Source organism: Pelophylax lessonae (assembly GCF_965119305.1).
Source record: "Pelophylax lessonae genome assembly, chromosome: 7".
Taxonomy (NCBI): domain Eukaryota; kingdom Metazoa; phylum Chordata; class Amphibia; order Anura; family Ranidae; genus Pelophylax; species Pelophylax lessonae.
This window is the reverse complement of record NC_138774.1, coordinates 301,351,472-301,371,471: the sequence shown is the minus strand read 5'-3', so window position 1 is coordinate 301,371,471 and position 20,000 is coordinate 301,351,472.

The following is a 20,000-nucleotide window of genomic DNA, read 5'->3' as shown; positions in this document are numbered from 1 at the left end:
GCATCATCTAGGGTCACCCTTTACTTCCTGGACTGAGATGGCGGCTCAGAGATGACACAATCATGGAAATCCTGGTGCCTGAGCTCACAAATGTCTGACACAGATCAGCCCCTGCTGCAGCTTCTCATCTTGTGATATGATACAAAGTTACAATGTACAGTCTGATCAATAGTGATAACTTTTTATTTCCTTTTCTCAGGAAATAGGAAGGATGATTGTAATAAATGATATTTATAGGAGGTTGCTGGTTATTATTTACACCTTTCCAGATAAAAATAAATCTCCAGAGGTGCCGGTCTTATGGGGACGTTATCAACCAATCAGATTCTGTGTTTTATACTCCCAGTATATCATGGTGGAGGGGGGCAATGAGAGTGTCTCCCCCCTATAGGAGGATTTATGTATTATTACTATTGATGTATTGGGGTTATTACCCCCCGAAATCTCTGACATCCAATCCATCGGCTTCATCAATGACTTCTATCAGACCTGATATTACTGATAACTCCGCCTACTACCAGCACCCCCCACCCCCACCCCAGCCTACTGCCAGTACCCCCCGCCTACTGCCAGCACCCCGCCTACTGCCAGCACCCCCCACCCCCACCCCAGCCTACTGCCAGTACCCCCCGCCTACTGCCAACACCCCGCACCCCACCCATCAATCATTAATCTATATATTAATACATCTTACAATCAATCATAGTTATCATACATCAATCAACCAATACATCATTAATACAATCAATACATCATACAATCAGTCATACAATAATCAATACATCAGTAATCGGGTTCATGGATGGAAAATCTGATCATCGCTTTCGATGTGTAGAACAATCGTCTGATATTTCCTGAATGTTCCTCCCCATCGTCTTCATTGAAATAAAACATTCCGGACGCTCAGAGACCATAAAAGGACATCGGAGGGCAAAACTTCCCGAAAATAACACAAAACCACCAAACCAACCCAACATTTCCCACATTCTACACATTCTCATCCCTCCGAAAATAAAATCCCATCCATAAAACGTCCCGGAGATGGGGACACCTCTCATGGAATGTCCCCGTCTGCCACAAGAGAGCGACAACGTGACACAGACCTGAGCTTTCCATAGAAGACCAAAGATGTTCCCTTCAATGCCACCAATCCTCTGTAAATTCACCGAACGTTTATAAGAATTTGTGAATGTCCGAAACCATACCGATTCTCCACCTGAACACTTCCACCGACTCCGTCTCCACCCAAACAGCTTCCATCAACTCCATCTCCACCCGTAATCTTCCACCGACTCCGTCTCCACCCGTAATCTTCCATCAACTCCGTCTCCACCCGTAATCTTCCATCAACTCCATCTCCACCCGTAATCTTCCACCAACTCCATCTCCACCCAAACCGCTTCCATCAACTCCGTCTCCACCCGTAATCTTCCATCAACTCCGTCTCCACCCGTAATCTTCCATCAACTCCATCTCCACCCAAACCGCTTCCATCAACTCCATCCCCACCCGTAATCTTCCATCAACTCCGTCTCCACCCGTAATCTTCCATCAACTCCATCTCCACCCAAACCGCTTCCATCAACTCCATCCCCACCCGTAATCTTCCACCAACTCCATCCCCACCCGTAATCTTCCACCGACTCCATCTCCACCCGTAATCTTCCACCAACTCCATCTCCACCCAAACCGCTTCCATCAACTCCGTCTCCACCCAAACAGCTTCCATCAACTCCGTCTCCACCCGTAATCTTCCACCAACTCCGTCTCCACCCGTAATCTTCCATCAACTCCATCTCCACCCGTAATCTTCCACCAACTCCATCTCCACCCAAACCGCTTCCATCAACTCCGTCTCCACCCGTAATCTTCCACCAACTCCATCTCCACCCAAACCGCTTCCATCAACTCCGTCTCCACCCGTAATCTTCCATCAACTCCGTCTCCACCCGTAATCTTCCATCAACTCCATCTCCACCCAAACCGCTTCCATCAACTCCATCCCCACCCGTAATCTTCCATCAACTCCGTCTCCACCCGTAATCTTCCATCAACTCCATCTCCACCCGTAATCTTCCATCAACTCCATCTCCACCCAAACCGCTTGCATCAACTCCATCCCCACCCGTAATCTTCCATCAACTCCATCTCCACCCAAACCGCTTCCATCAACTCCGTCTCCACCCGTAATCTTCCATCAACTCCGTCTCCACCCGTAATCTTCCACTGACTCTATCTCCACCCAAACAGCTTCCATCAACTCCGTCTCCACCCGTAATCTTCCATCAACTCCGTCTCCACCCGTAATCTTCCATCAACTCCATCTCCACCCAAACCGCTTCCATCAACTCCATCCCCACCCGTAATCTTCCATCAACTCCGTCTCCACCCGTAATCTTCCATCAACTCCATCTCCACCCGTAATCTTCCACCAACTCCATCTCCACCCAAACCGCTTCCATCAACTCCATCCCCACCCGTAATCTTCCACCAACTCCATCCCCACCCGTAATCTTCCACCGACTCCATCTCCACCCGTAATCTTCCACCAACTCCATCTCCACCCGTAATCTTCCACCGACTCCATCTCCACCCAAACCGCTTCCACAAACTCCATCTCCACCCGTAATCTTCCACCAACTCCATCTCCACCCGTAATCTTCCACCAACTCCATCTCCACCCGTAATCTTCCACCAACTCCATCTCCACCCGTAATCTTCCACCAACTCCATCTCCACCCGTAATCTTCCACCAACTCCATCTCCACCCGTAATCTTCCACTGACTCCGTCTCCACCCGTAATCTTCCACTGACTCCGTCTCCACCCGTAATCTTCCACCAACTCCGACTCCACCCGTAATCTTCCACTGACTCCGTCTCCACCCGTAATCTTCCACCAACTCCGACTCCACCCGTAATCTTCCACCGACTCTGTCTCCACCCGTAATCTTCCACCAACTCCGTCTCCACCCGTAATCTTCCACCAACTCCGTCTCCACCCGTAATCTTCCACCAACTCCGTCTCCACCCGTAATCTTCCACCAACTCCGTCTCCACCCGTAATCTTCCACCAACTCCTTCTCCACCCGTAATCTTCCACCAACTCCATCTCCACCCGTAATCTTCCACCAATTCCGTCTCCACCCGTAATCTTCCATCAACTCCATCTCCACCCGTAATCTTCCACCAACTCCGTCTCCACCCGTAATCTTCCACCAACTCCGTCTCCACCCGTAATCTTCCACCAACTCCGTCTCCACCCGTAATCTTCCACCAACTCCTTCTCCACCCGTAATCTTCCACCAATTCCGTCTCCACCCGTAATCTTCCACCAGCTCTGCCTCCATCTGAAATCTTCCAGCAGCTCCGTCTCCACCGGTGTGGCTGCAGGATTGTACTTGGGGTTCAGTGCGTCCCTGTTCACCGATTGAGGTCTGAATTTTTGCCTAAATCCACACTTGAATGGGACTAGAAGACGCACAGGACCCCAAGGGCTGCTGTTAGAAATCACCGGGCCCCATACAGTCTACCTGACAGGGCCCCCCCCTGTCTCCACTCAAATGCTTCCACCAGATGTTAGCCGCTGCAGGCGGAGCCCCAGGGGGATTGGTTTCAGGGATTGCCCCCCTCCCCGCCACTCCAGTCACCCCTTCTCCTGTCCAAGATCCCCTTTTCCTGCAGCTTTGATCCTCCTGCCCCCCCCAGGCTTCTTCTCCTCTTCCTTCCTCAGCTGTTAACAGTGGGATCAGTTTCAGGATGGAAAGTGGGAGTCGTCATGTGTAGCGGCCCCTTCCTTCCTGAATGGACACATTGAGTGATTGGTACCAATCACTTCTTTGTTCATTCATAACTGAGGTAAAGCAAAGTGAGCTGAACTGTGAATGAACAGGAAGCCCCTTTCCAGAGTTCCTCCTGTTCATTCATTCTCCTGTGCAGCTGACACCCCAGAGAAGAGGTTGGGGGTATCATGTGGGCTGTACGGGGCCCCATGTAGGCTTTAGGGGGCCCCATATGGGCTGTATGGGGCCCATGTGGGCTGTATGGGGCCCATGTAAGCTGTATGGGGCCCCTGTAAGCTGTATGGGGCCCCATGTAGGCTGTACGGGGCCCCATGTAGGCTGTACGGGGCCCCATGTAGGCTGTACGGGGCCCCATGTAGGCTGTACGGGGCCCATGTAGGCTGTACGGGGCCCATGTAGGCTGTACGGGGCCCATGTAGGCTGTACGGGGCCCATGTAGGCTGTACGGGGCCCCATGTAGGCTGTACGGGGCCCATGTAGGCTGTACGGGGCCCATGTAGGCTGTACGGGGCCCATGTAGGCTGTACGGGGCCCCATGTAGGCTGTACGGGGCCCATGTAGGCTGTACGGGGCCCATGTAGGCTGTACGGGGCCCATGTAGGCTGTACGGGGCCCCATGTAGGCTGTACGGGGCCCATGTAGGCTGTACGGGGCCCATGTAGGCTGTACGGGGCCCATGTAGGCTGTACGGGGCCCATGTAGGCTGTACGGGGCCCATGTAGGCTGTACGGGGCCCATGTAGGCTGTACGGGGCCCATGTAGGCTGTACGGGGCCCATGTAGGCTGTACGCGGCCCCATGTAGGCTGTACGGGGCCCCATGTAGGCTGTACGGGGCCCCATGTAGGCTGTACGGGGCCCCATGTAGGCTGTACGGGGCCCCATGATATCTATACTGCCCATTCTTGGTGTCGGCTGTATTTTATCCATCAGCGTCGGTCCTCAATGGAGAAGAAATGAAGATCTTTATATATAAGAGAATATTCCGGGGAATTTTTCCAGCCCCCCTCCCCCCTCCCTGTGATTGGGCGGAGCTCCGTCTATTTCTAGGAGACTATGATCTCCTCGGGGTCTTTTATATAAAATTTATTTCACACGATACAAAGGAGGAGAAGAATTTCCTGAAATGGAATGTTTGGCGGCTCCGGGGAGGAAAACGCTCCATTGTCTGCGATTTGATTGGATCCAGCCGGGATCTCGCTGCACTTTCCTGCCATTACAAGAGAGGAGCTTCACTGGGAACTTTACATTGTCCAAAGGGTGCATCAGACACAGGAACCGGGGGGAGGGGGTCACCTGACCATGACCTTACCTACCTACCTGACTCCAACCCCCCCCACCTGGAGCTCAGGTGTCCTGACTCCGACCACCCCCCCCCCACCTGGAGCTCAGGTGTCCTGACTCCGACCCCCCCCCCCCACCTGGAGCTCAGGTGTCCTGACTCCGACCCCCCCCCCACCTGGAGCTCAGGTGTCCTGACTCCGACCCCCCCCCCCACCTGGAGCTCAGGTGTCCTGACTCCGACCCCCCCCCCACCTGGAGCTCAGGTGTCCTGACTCCGACCCCCCCCCACCTGGAGCTCAGGTGTCCTGACTCCGACCCCCCCCCCACCTGGAGCTCAGGTGTCCTGACTCCGACCCCCCCCCCCACCTGGAGCTCAGGTGTCCTGACTCCGACCCCCCCCCCCACCTGGAGCTCAGGTGTCCTGACTCCGACCCCCCCCCCACCTGGAGCTCAGGTGTCCTGACTCCGACCCCCCCCCACCTGGAGCTCAGGTGTCCTGACTCCGACCCCCCCCCCCACCTGGAGCTCAGGTGTCCTGACTCCGACCCCCCCCACCTGGAGCTCAGGTGTCCTGACTCCGACCCCCCCCCCACCTGGAGCTCAGGTGTCCTGACTCCGACCCCCCCCCCCACCTGGAGCTCAGGTGTCCTGACTCCGACCCCCCCCCACCTGGAGCTCAGGTGTCCTGACTCCGACCCCCCCCCCCCACCTGGAGCTCAGGTGTCCTGACTCCGACCCCCCCCACCTGGAGCTCAGGTGTCCTGACTCCGACCCCCCCCCCCCCACCTGGAGCTCAGGTGTCCTGACTCCGACCTCCCCCCCACCTGGAGCTCAGGTGTCCTGACTCCGACCCCCCCCCCCCCACCTGGAGCTCAGGTGTCCTGACTCCGACCCCCCCCCCCCACCTGGAGCTCAGGTGTCCTGACTCCGACCCCCCCCCCACCTGGAGCTCAGGTGTCCTGACTCCGACCCCCCCCCCCCCACCTGGAGCTCAGGTGTCCTCAGTGATGGGTCCTGGGAATTGTACATCAGACAATATAGAGAGCCGTACTCTTCTGACCAATCAGAGGCTGCAGTGCCTAAGATGATCTCACACTGCAGATATACAGCAATGAGGCTACAGAAAAGGAAAGGAGTGCCTAGGCACAGGAAGAGCACCGAATCAGGAGTGCCTAGGCACTGATATTAGGAGTTGGTAGTCCTGTGCCTAGGCAATACACTAATGTCAGCTGTGTATCAGAAAAAGAAGAATTCCTTATAAAAGGGCCCTCCACACACACACACTCTGTCATCCCTCAGTAAGGCCGGTTATAACCGCCCCCCCACATCTACCACCCCCCCTTCACCCCCCCCCCACACACTCTGTCATCCCCCAGTAAGGCCGGTTATAACCGCCCCCCCACATCTACCACCCCCCCTTCACCCCCCCCACACACTCTGTCATCCCCCAGTAAGGCCGGTTATAACTGCCCCCCCATCTACCACCCCCCCTTCACCCCCCCCCCCACACACAGTCCGTCATCCCTCAGTAAGGCCGGTTATAACCGCCCCCCCCCCCCATCTACCACCCCCCCTTCACCCCCCCCCACACACAGTCCGTCATCCCTCAGTAAGGCCGGTTATAACCGCCCCCCCCCCATCTACCACCCCCCCCTTCACCCCCCCCCACACACTGTCATCCCTCAGTAAGGCCGGTTATAACTGCCCCCCCATCTACCACCCCCCTTCACCCCCCCCCACACACTGTCATCCCTCAGTAAGGCCGGTTATAACTGCCCCCCCATCTACCACCCCCCTTCACCCCCCCCACACACTCCGTCATCCCTCAGTAAGGAACATCCTCCCCCCCCCCACACACTCCATCATTCCTCAGTAAGGCCAGTTATAGCCGCCCCCCATCTAACACCCCCCACCCCCCCCATCATCCCTCAGTAAGGAACCCCCCCCCCCCTCCACACACACACACTCCGTCAACCCTCAGTAAAGACCCCCCCCCCTGTCATCCCTGTTATAACGCCCCCCCCAGAGAATGTGGATGGGATGACAGGATAATGATAGCTGGGAGATTATCGCTCTGCCAGGAATGGAGAAAAACTTCTGAAATGCTGACAATGAGATTTATTCTGTAGAGGAATTTCTATGTCACCAACAATATCCTCATCCTATCCTCCCGTATATGTCACCAACAATATCCTCATCTTATCCTCCCGTATATGTCACCAATAATATCCTCATCCTATCCTCCAGTATATGTCACCGACAATATCCTCATCCTATCCTCCCATATATGTCACCGACAATATCCTCATCCTATCCTCCCGTATATGTCACCGACAATATCCTCATCCTATCCTCCCGTATATGTCACCAATAATATCCTCATCCTATCCTCCCGTATATGTCACCGACAATATCCTCATCCTATCCTCCCGTATATGTCACCGACAATATCCTCATCCTATCCTCCCGTATATGTCACCGACAATATCCTCATCTTATCCTCCCGTATATGTCACCAATAATATCCTCATCCTATCCTCCCGTATATGTCACCGACAATATCCTCATCCTATCCTCCAGTATATGTCACCGACAATATCCTCATCCTATCCTCCCGTATATGTCACCGACAATATCCTCATCCTATCCTCCAGTATATGTCACCGACAATATCCTCATCCTATCCTCCAGTATATGTCACCGACAATATCCTCATCCTATCCTCCCGTATATGTCACCGACAATATCCTCATCCTATCCTCCCATATATGTCACCGACAATATCCTCATCCTATCCTCCCGTATATGTCACCGACAATATCCTCATCCTATCCTCCCGTATATGTCACCAATAATATCCTCATCCTATCCTCCCGTATATGTCACCAATAATATCCTCATCCTATCCTCCCGTATATGTCACCGACAATATCCTCATCCTATCCTCCCGTATATGTCACCGACAATATCCTCATCTTATCCTCCCGTATATGTCACCGACAATATCCTCATCCTATCCTCCCGTATATGTCACCGACAATATCCTCATCCTATCCTCCCGTATATGTCACCGACAATATCCTCATCCTATCCTCCCGTATATGTCACCGACAATATCCTCATCCTATCCTCCCATATATGTCACCGACAATATCCTCATCTTATCCTCCCGTATATGTCACCAACAATATCCTCATCCTATCCTCCCATATATGTCACCGACAATATCCTCATCCTATCCTCCCGTATATGTCACCGACAATATCCTCATCCTATCCTCCCATATATGTCACCGACAATATCCTCATCTTATCCTCCCGTATATGTCACCGACAATATCCTCATCCTATCCTCCCGTATATGTCACCAATAATATCCTCATCTTATCCTCCCATATATGTCACCGATAATATCCTCATCCTATCCTCCCGTATATGTCACCGACAATATCCTCATCCTATCCTCCCGTATATGTCACCAATAATATCCTCATCCTATCCTCCCGTATATGTCACCAATAATATCCTCATCTTATCCTCCCATATATGTCACCGATAATATCCTCATCCTATCCTCCCGTATATGTCACCGACAATATCCTCATCCTATCCTCCCGTATATGTCACCAATAATATCCTCATCCTATCCTCCCGTATATGTCACCGACAATATCCTCATCCTATCCTCCCGTATATGTCACCAATAATATCCTCATCTTATCCTCCCGTATATGTCACCAATAATATCCTCATCCTATCCTCCCGTATATGTCACCGACAATATCCTCATCCTATCCTCCCGTATATGTCACCAATAATATCCTCATCTTATCCTCCCGTATATGTCACCAATAATATCCTCATCCTATCCTCCCGTATATGTCACCGACAATATCCTCATCCTATCCTCCCATATATGTCACCGACAATATCCTCATCTTATCCTCCCGTATATGTCACCGACAATATCCTCATCCTATCCTCCCGTATATGTCACCGACAATATCCTCATCCTATCCTCCCGTATATGTCACCGACAATATCCTCATCCTATCCTCCCGTATATGTCACCAATAATATCCTCATCTTATCCTCCCGTATATGTCACCAATAATATCCTCATCCTATCCTCCCGTATATGTCACCGACAATATCCTCATCCTATCCTCCCGTATATGTCACCAATAATATCCTCATCTTATCCTCCCGTATATGTCACCGACAATATCCTCATCCTATCCTCCCGTATATGTCACCGACAATATCCTCATCCTATCCTCCCGTATATGTCACCAATAATATCCTCATCCTATCCTCCCGTATATGTCACCAATAATATCCTCATCTTATCCTCCCGTATATGTCACCGACAATATCCTCATCCTATCCTCCCGTATATGTCACCAATAATATCCTCATCTTATCCTCCCGTATATGTCACCAATAATATCCTCATCCTATCCTCCAGTATATGTCACCAATAATATCCTCATCCTATCCTCCCGTATATGTCACCGACAATATCCTCATCCTATCCTCCCGTATATGTCACCGACAATATCCTCATCCTATCCTCCCATATATGTCACCGACAATATCCTCATCTTATCCTCCCGTATATGTCACCGACAATATCCTCATCCTATCCTCCCGTATATGTCACCGACAATATCCTCATCCTATCCTCCCGTATATGTCACCGACAATATCCTCATCCTATCCTCCCATATATGTCACCGACAATATCCTCATCTTATCCTCCCGTATATGTCACCGACAATATCCTCATCTTATCCTCCCGTATATGTCACCGACAATATCCTCATCTTATCCTCCCGTATATGTCACCGACAATATCCTCATCCTATCCTCCCGTATATGTCACCAATAATATCCTCATCCTATCCTCCCGTATATGTCACCAATAATATCCTCATCCTATCCTCCCGTATATGTCACCAATAATATCCTCATCTTATCCTCCCCGTATATGTCACCGACAATATCCTCATCTTATCCTCCCGTATATGTCACCGACAATATCCTCATCTTATCCTCCCGTATATGTCACCGACAATATCCTCATCCTATCCTCCCGTATATGTCACCAATAATATCCTCATCCTATCCTCCCGTATATGTCACCGACAATATCCTCATCCTATCCTCCCGTATATGTCACCGACAATATCCTCATCCTATCCTCCCGTATATGTCACCGACAATATCCTCATCCTATCCTCCAGTATATGTCACCAATAATATCCTCATCCTATCCTCCCGTATATGTCACCGACAATATCCTCATCCTATCCTCCCGTATATGTCACCAATAATATCCTCATCCTATCCTCCCGTATATGTCACCGACAATATCCTCATCCTATCCTCCCGTATATGTCACCGACAATATCCTCATTCTATCCTCCCGTATATGTCACCGACAATATCCTCATCCTATCCTCCCGTATATGTCACCAATAATATCCTCATCTTATCCTCCCGTATATGTCACCGACAATATCCTCATCCTATCCTCCCGTATATGTCACCGACAATATCCTCATCCTATCCTCCCGTATATGTCACCGACAATATCCTCATCCTATCCTCCCGTATATGTCACCAATAATATCCTCATCTTATCCTCCCGTATATGTCACCAATAATATCCTCATCCCATCCTCCCGTATATGTCACCAATAATATCCTCATCCCATCCTCCCGTATATGTCACCAATAATATCCTCATCCTATCCTCCCGTATATGTCACCAATAATATCCTCATCTTATCCTCCCGTATATGTCACCAATAATATCCTCATCTTATCCTCCCGTATATGTCACCGACAATATCCTCATCTTATCCTCCCGTATATGTCACCAATAATATCCTCATCCTATCCTCCCGTATATGTCACCAATAATATCCTCATCCCATCCTCCCGTATATGTCACCAATAATATCCTCATCCCATCCTCCCGTATATGTCACCAATAATATCCTCATCCCATCCTCCCGTATATGTCACCAATAATATCCTCATCCTATCCTCCAGTATATGTCACCAATAATATCCTCATCCTATCCTCCAGTATATGTCACCAATAATATCCTCATCCTATCCTCCCGTATATGTCACCGACAATATCCTCATCCTATCCTCCCGTATATGTCACCGACAATATCCTCATCCTATCCTCCCATATATGTCACCGACAATATCCTCATCTTATCCTCCCGTATATGTCACCGACAATATCCTCATCCTATCCTCCCGTATATGTCACCGACAATATCCTCATCCTATCCTCCCGTATATGTCACCGACAATATCCCTCATCCTATCCTCCCGTATATGTCACCAATAATATCCTCATCCTATCCTCCCGTATATGTCACCGACAATATCCTCATCCTATCCTCCCGTATATGTCACCGACAATATCCTCATCTTATCCTCCCGTATATGTCACCGACAATATCCTCATCCTATCCTCCCGTATATGTCACCAATAATATCCTCATCCTATCCTCCCGTATATGTCACCGATAATATCCTCATCCTATCCTCCCGTATATGTCACCGACAATATCCTCATCCTATCCTCCCGTATATGTCACCGACAATATCCTCATCCTATCCTCCCGTATATGTCACCAATAATATCCTCATCCTATCCTCCCGTATATGTCACCAATAATATCCTCATCTTATCCTCCCGTATATGTCACCGACAATATCCTCATCCTATCCTCCCGTATATGTCACCGACAATATCCTCATCTTATCCTCCCGTATATGTCACCGACAAATATCCTCATTATCCTCCCGTATATGTCACCAATAATATCCTCATCCTATCCTCCCGTATATGTCACCGACAATATCCTCATCTTATCCTCCCGTATATGTCACCGACAATATCCTCATCCTATCCTCCCGTATATGTCACCAATAATATCCTCATCCTATCCTCCCGTATATGTCACCGACAATATCCTCATCCTATCCTCCCGTATATGTCACCGACAATATCCTCATCCTATCCTCCCGTATATGTCACCGACAATATCCTCATCCTATCCTCCCATATATGTCACCGACAATATCCTCATCCTATCCTCCCGTATATGTCACCGACAATATCCTCATCCTATCCTCCCGTATATGTCACCGACAATATCCTCATCTTATCCTCCCGTATATGTCACCAACAATATCCTCATCCTATCCTCCCGTATATGTCACCGACAATATCCTCATCTTATCCTCCCGTATATGTCACCGACAATATCCTCATCTTATCCTCCCGTATATGTCACCGACAATATCCTCATCCTATCCTCCCGTATATGTCACCGACAATATCCTCATCCTATCCTCCCGTATATGTCACCGACAATATCCTCATCTTATCCTCCCGTATATGTCACCGACAATATCCTCATCCTATCCTCCCGTATATGTCACCAATAATATCCTCATCCTATCCTCCCGTATATGTCACCGACAATATCCTCATCCTATCCTCCCGTATATGTCACCGACAATATCCTCATCCTATCCTCCCGTATATGTCACCGACAATATCCTCATCTTATCCTCCCGTATATGTCACCGACAATATCCTCATCTTATCCTCCCGTATATGTCACCAATAATATCCTCATCCTATCCTCCCGTATATGTCACCGACAATATCCTCATCCTATCCTCCCGTATATGTCACCAATAATATCCTCATCCTATCCTCCCGTATATGTCACCGACAATATCCTCATCCTATCCTCCCGTATATGTCACCGACAATATCCTCATCCTATCCTCCCGTATATGTCACCGACAATATCCTCATCCTATCCTCCCGTATATGTCCCCAATAATATCCTCATCCTATCCTCCCGTATATGTCACCGACAATATCCTCATCCTATCCTCCCGTATATGTCACCGACAATATCCTCATCTTATCCTCCCGTATATGTCACCGACAATATCCTCATCCTATCCTCCCGTATATGTCACCGACAATATCCTCATCCTATCCTCCCGTATATGTCACCGACAATATCCTCATCTTATCCTCCCGTATATGTCACCGACAATATCCTCATCCTATCCTCCCGTATATGTCACCAATAATATCCTCATCCTATCCTCCCGTATATGTCACCGACAATATCCTCATCCTATCCTCCCGTATATGTCACCGACAATATCCTCATCCTATCCTCCCGTATATGTCACCGACAATATCCTCATCCTTATCCTCCCGTATATGTCACCGACAATATCCTCATCCTTATCCTCCCGTATATGTCACCGACAATATCCTCATCCTATCCTCCCGTATATGTCACCGACAATATCCTCATCTTATCCTCCCGTATATGTCACCGACAATATCCTCATCCTATCCTCCCGTATATGTCACCGACAATATCCTCATCCTATCCTCCCGTATATGTCACCGACAATATCCTCATCCTATCCTCCCGTATATGTCACCGACAATATCCTCATCCTATCCTCCCGTATATGTCACCAATAATATCCTCATCCTATCCTCCCGTATATGTCACCGACAATATCCTCATCTTATCCTCCCATATATGTCACCGACAATATCCTCATCCTATCCTCCCGTATATGTCACCAATAATATCCTCATCCTATCCTCCCATATATGTCACCGACAATATCCTCATCCTATCCTCCCGTATATGTCACCGACAATATCCTCATCCTATCCTCCCGTATATGTCACCGACAATATCCTCATCCTATCCTCCCGTATATGTCACCGACAATATCCTCATCTTATCCTCCCGTATATGTCACCGACAATATCCTCATCCTATCCTCCCGTATATGTCACCAATAATATCCTCATCCTATCCTCCCATATATGTCACCGACAATATCCTCATCCTATCCTCCAGTATATGTCACCGACAATATCCTCATCCTATCCTCCCGTATATGTCACCCAATAATATCCTCATCCTATCCTCCCGTATATGTCACCGACAATATCCTCATCCTATCCTCCCGTATATGTCACCGACAATATCCTCATCCTATCCTCCCGTATATGTCACCGACAATATCCTCATCCTATCCTCCCGTATATGTCACCAATAATATCCTCATCCTATCCTCCCGTATATGTCACCGACAATATCCTCATCCTATCCTCCCGTATATGTCACCGACAATATCCTCATCTTATCCTCCCGTATATGTCACCGACAATATCCTCATCCTATCCTCCCGTATATGTCACCGACAATATCCTCATCCTATCCTCCCGTATATGTCACCGACAATATCCTCATCCTATCCTCCCGTATATGTCACCGACAATATCCTCATCCTATCCTCCCGTATATGTCACCGACAATATCCTCATCCTATCCTCCCGTATATGTCACCGACAATATCCTCATCCTATCCTCCCGTATATGTCACCGACAATATCCTCATCCTTATCCTCCCGTATATGTCACCGACAATATCCTCATCCTATCCTCCCGTATATGTCACCGACAATATCCTCATCCTATCCTCCCGTATATGTCACCGACAATATCCTCATCCTATCCTCCCGTATATGTCACCGACAATATCCTCATCCTATCCTCCCATATATGTCACCGACAATATCCTCATCCTATCCTCCCGTATATGTCACCGACAATATCCTCATCCTATCCTCCCATATATGTCACCGACAATATCCTCATCTTATCCTCCCGTATATGTCACCAATAATATCCTCATCTTATCCTCCCGTATATGTCACCGACAATATCCTCATCCTATCCTCCCCGTATATGTCACCAATAATATCCTCATCCTATCCTCCCATATATGTCACCAATAATATCCTCATCCTATCCTCCCGTATATGTCACCGACAATATCCTCATCCTATCCTCCCGTATATGTCACCAATAATATCCTCATCCTATCCTCCCGTATATGTCACCAATAATATCCTCATCTTATCCTCCCGTATATGTCACCGACAATATCCTCATCCTATCCTCCCATATATGTCAACGACAATATCCTCATCCTATCCTCCCGTATATGTCACCAATAATATCCTCATCCTATCCTCCAGTATATGTCACCGACAATATCCTCATCCTATCCTCCCGTATATGTCACCGACAATATCCTCATCCTATCCTCCCGTATATGTCACCAATAATATCCTCATCCCTATCCTCCCGTATATGTCACCAATTAATATCCTCATCCTATCCTCCCGTATATGTCACCGACAATATCCTCATCCTATCCTCCCGTATATGTCACCAATAATATCCTCATCCTATCCTCCCGTATATGTCACCGACAATATCCTCATCTTATCCTCCCGTATATGTCACCGACAATATCCTCATCCTATCCTCCCGTATATGTCACCAATAATATCCTCATCCTATCCTCCCGTATATGTCACCGACAATATCCTCATCCTATCCTCCCGTATATGTCACCGACAATATCCTCATCCTATCCTCCCGTATATGTCACCACAATATCCTCATCCTATCCTCCCATATATGTCACCAATAATATCCTCATCCTATCCTCCCGTATATGTCACCGACAATATCCTCATCCTATCCTCCCGTATATGTCACCAATAATATCCTCATCCTATCCTCCCGTATATGTCACCAACAATATCCTCATCCTATCCTCCCGTATATGTCACCAACAATATCCTCATCCTATCCTCCCGTATATGTCAACCGACAATATCCTCATCCTATCCTCCCGTATATGTCACCAATAATATCCTCATCCTATCCTCCCAGTATATGTCACCGACAATATCCTCATCCTATCCTCCCGTATATGTCACCGACAATATCCTCATCCTATCCTCCCGTATATGTCACCGACAATATCCTCATCCTATCCTCCCGTATATGTCACCGACAATATCCTCATCCTATCCTCCCGTATATGTCACCGACAATATCCTCATCCTATCCTCCCGTATATGTCACCAATAATATCCTCATCCTATCCTCCCGTATATGTCACCGACAATATCCTCATCCTATCCTCCCGTATATGTCACCAATAATATCCTCATCCTATCCTCCCGTATATGTCACCGACAATATCCTCATCCTATCCTCCCGTATATGTCACCAATAATATCCTCATCCTATCCTCCCGTATATGTCACCGACAATATCCTCATCTTATCCTCCCGTATATGTCACCGACAATATCCTCATCCTATCCTCCCGTATATGTCACCAATAATATCCTCATCCTATCCTCCCGTATATGTCACCGACAATATCCTCATCCTATCCTCCCCGTATATGTCACCAATAATATCCTCATCCTTATCCTCCGTATATGTCACCGACAATATCCTCATCCTATCCTCCCGTATATGTCACCGACTAATATCCTCATCCTATCCTCCCGTATATGTCACCAATAATATCCTCATCCTATCCTCCCGTATATGTCACCGACAATATCCTCATCCTATCCTCCCGTATATGTCACCGACAATATCCTCATCCTATCCTCCCGTATATGTCACCAGACAATATCCTCATCCTATCCTCCCGTATATGTCACCGACAATATCCTCATCCTATCCTCCCGTATATGTCACCAATAATATCCTCATCCTATCCTCCCGTATATGTCACCGACAATATCCTCATCCTATCCTCCCGTATATGTCACCAACAATATCCTCATCCTATCCTCCCGTATATGTCACCGACAATATCCTCATCCTATCCTCCCGTATATGTCACCGACAATATCCTCATCCTATCCTCCCAGTATATGTCACCAATAATATCCTCATCCTATCCTCCCGTATATGTCACCTGACAATATCCTCATCCTATCCTCCAGTATATGTCACCGACAATATCCTCATCCTATCCTCCCGTATATGTCACCGACAATATCCTCATCCTATCCTCCCGTATATGTCACCGACAATATCCTCATCCTATCCTCCCGATATGTCACCAATTAATATCCTCATCCTATCCTCCCGTATATGTCACCAATAATATCCTCATCCTATCCTCCCGTATATGTCACCGACAATATCCTCATCCTATCCTCCCGTATATGTCACCGACAATATCCTCATCCTATCCTCCCGTATATGTCACCGACAATATCCTCATCCTATCCTCCCGTATATGTCACCGACAATATCCTCATCCTATCCTCCAGTATATGTCACCGACAATATCCTCATCCTATCCTCCAGTATATGTCACCGACAATATCCTCATCCTATCCTCCCGTATATGTCACCGACAATATCCTCATCCTATCCTCCCGTATATGTCACCGACAATATCCTCATCCTATCCTCCCGTATATGTCACCGACAATATCCTCATCCTATCCTCCCGTATATGTCACCGACAATATCCTCATCCTATCCTCCCGTATATGTCACCGACAATATCCTCATCCTATCCTCCCATATATGTCACCGACAATATCCTCATCTTATCCTCCCGTATATGTCACCGACAATATCCTCATCCTATCCTCCCGTATATGTCACCGACAATATCCTCATCCTATCCTCCCGTATATGTCACCAATAATATCCTCATCCTATCCTCCCGTATATGTCACCAATAATATCCTCATCCTATCCTCCCGTATATGTCACCGACAATATCCTCATCCTATCCTCCCGTATATGTCACCGACAATATCCTCATCCTATCCTCCCGTATATGTCACCAATAATATCCTCATCCTATCCTCCCGTATATGTCACCGACAAATATCCTCATCCTATCCTCCCGTATATGTCACCAACAATATCCTCATCCTTATCCTCCCGTATATGTCACCAATAATATCCTCATCCTATCCTCCCGTATATGTCACCGACAATATCCTCATCCTATCCTCCCGTATATGTCACCAATAATATCCTCATCTTATCCTCCCGTATATGTCACCGTGACAAATATCCTCATCCTATCCTCCCGTATATGTCACCGACAATATCCTCATCCTATCCTCCCATATATGTCACCGACAATATCCTCATCCTATCCTCCCGTATATGTCACCGACAATATCCTCATCCTATCCTCCCGTATATGTCACCGACAATATCCTCATCCTATCCTCCCGTATATGTCACCAACAATATCCTCATCCTATCCTCCCGTATATGTCACCGACAATATCCTCATCCTATCCTCCCGTATATGTCACCGACAATATCCTCATCCTATCCTCCCGTATATGTCACCGACAATATCCTCATCCTATCCTCCCGTATATGTCACCACTAATATCCTCATCCTATCCTCCCGTATATGTCACCGACAATATCCTCATCCTATCCTCCCGTATATGTCACCGACAATATCCTCATCCTATCCTCCCGTATATGTCACCAACAATATCCTCATCCTATCCTCCCGTATATGTCACCGACAATATCCTCATCCTATCCTCCCGTATATGTCACCGACAATATCCTCATCCTATCCTCCCGTATATGTCACCGACAATATCCTCATCCTATCCTCCCGTATATGTCACCGACAATATCCTCATCCTATCCTCCCGTATATGTCACCGACAAATATCCTCATCTATCCTCCCGTATATGTCACCGACAATATCCTCATCCTATCCTCCCGTATATGTCACCGACAATATCCTCATCCTATCCTCCCCGTATATGTCACCAATAATATCCTCATCCTATCCTCCCGTATATGTCAAATATCCTCATCCTATCCTCCCGTATATGTCACCGACAATATCCTCATCCTATCCTCCCGTATATGTCACCGATAATATCCTCATCTTATCCTCCCGTATATGTCACCGACTAATATCCTCATCCTATCCTCCAGTATATGTCACCAATAATATCCTCATCCTATCCTCCCGTATATGTCACCGACAATATCCTCATCCTATCCTCCCGTATATGTCACCGACAATATCCTCATCCTATCCTCCCGTATATGTCACCGACAATATCCTCATCTTATCCTCCCGTATATGTCACCGACAATATCCTCATTCCTATCCTCCCGTATATGTCACCGACAATATCCTCATCCTATCCTCCCGTATATGTCACCGACAATATCCTCATCCTATCCTCCGTATATGTCACCAATAATATCCTCATCCTATCCTCCCGTATATGTCACCGACAATATCCTCATCTTATCCTCCCGTATATGTCACCGACAATATCCTCATCTTATCCTCCCGTATATGTCACCGACAATATCCTCATCCTATCCTCCCGTATATGTCACCAATAATATCCTCATCCTATCCTCCCGTATATGTCACCGACAATATCCTCATCCTATCCTCCCGTATATGTCACCAATAATATCCTCATCCTATCCTCCCGTATATGTCACCGACAATATCCTCATCTCTATCCTCCCGTATATGTCACCGACAATATCCTCATCTTATCCTCCCGTATATGTCACCGACAATATCCTCATCCTATCCTCCCGTATATGTCACCGACAATATCCTCATCCTATCCTCCCGTATATGTCACCAAATATTATCCTCATCCTATCCTCCCGTATATGTCACCGACAATATCCTCATCCTATCCTCCCGTATATGTCACCGACAATATCCTCATCCTATCCTCCCGTATATGTCACCGACAATATCCTCATCCTATCCTCCAGTATATGTCACCAATAATATCCTCATTCTATCCTCCCGTATATGTCACCGACAATATCCTCATCCTATCCTCCCGTATATGTCACCAATAATATCCTCATCCTATCCTCCCGTATATGTCACCGACAATATCCTCATCCTATCCTCCGTATATGTCACCGACAATATCCTCATTCTATCCTCCC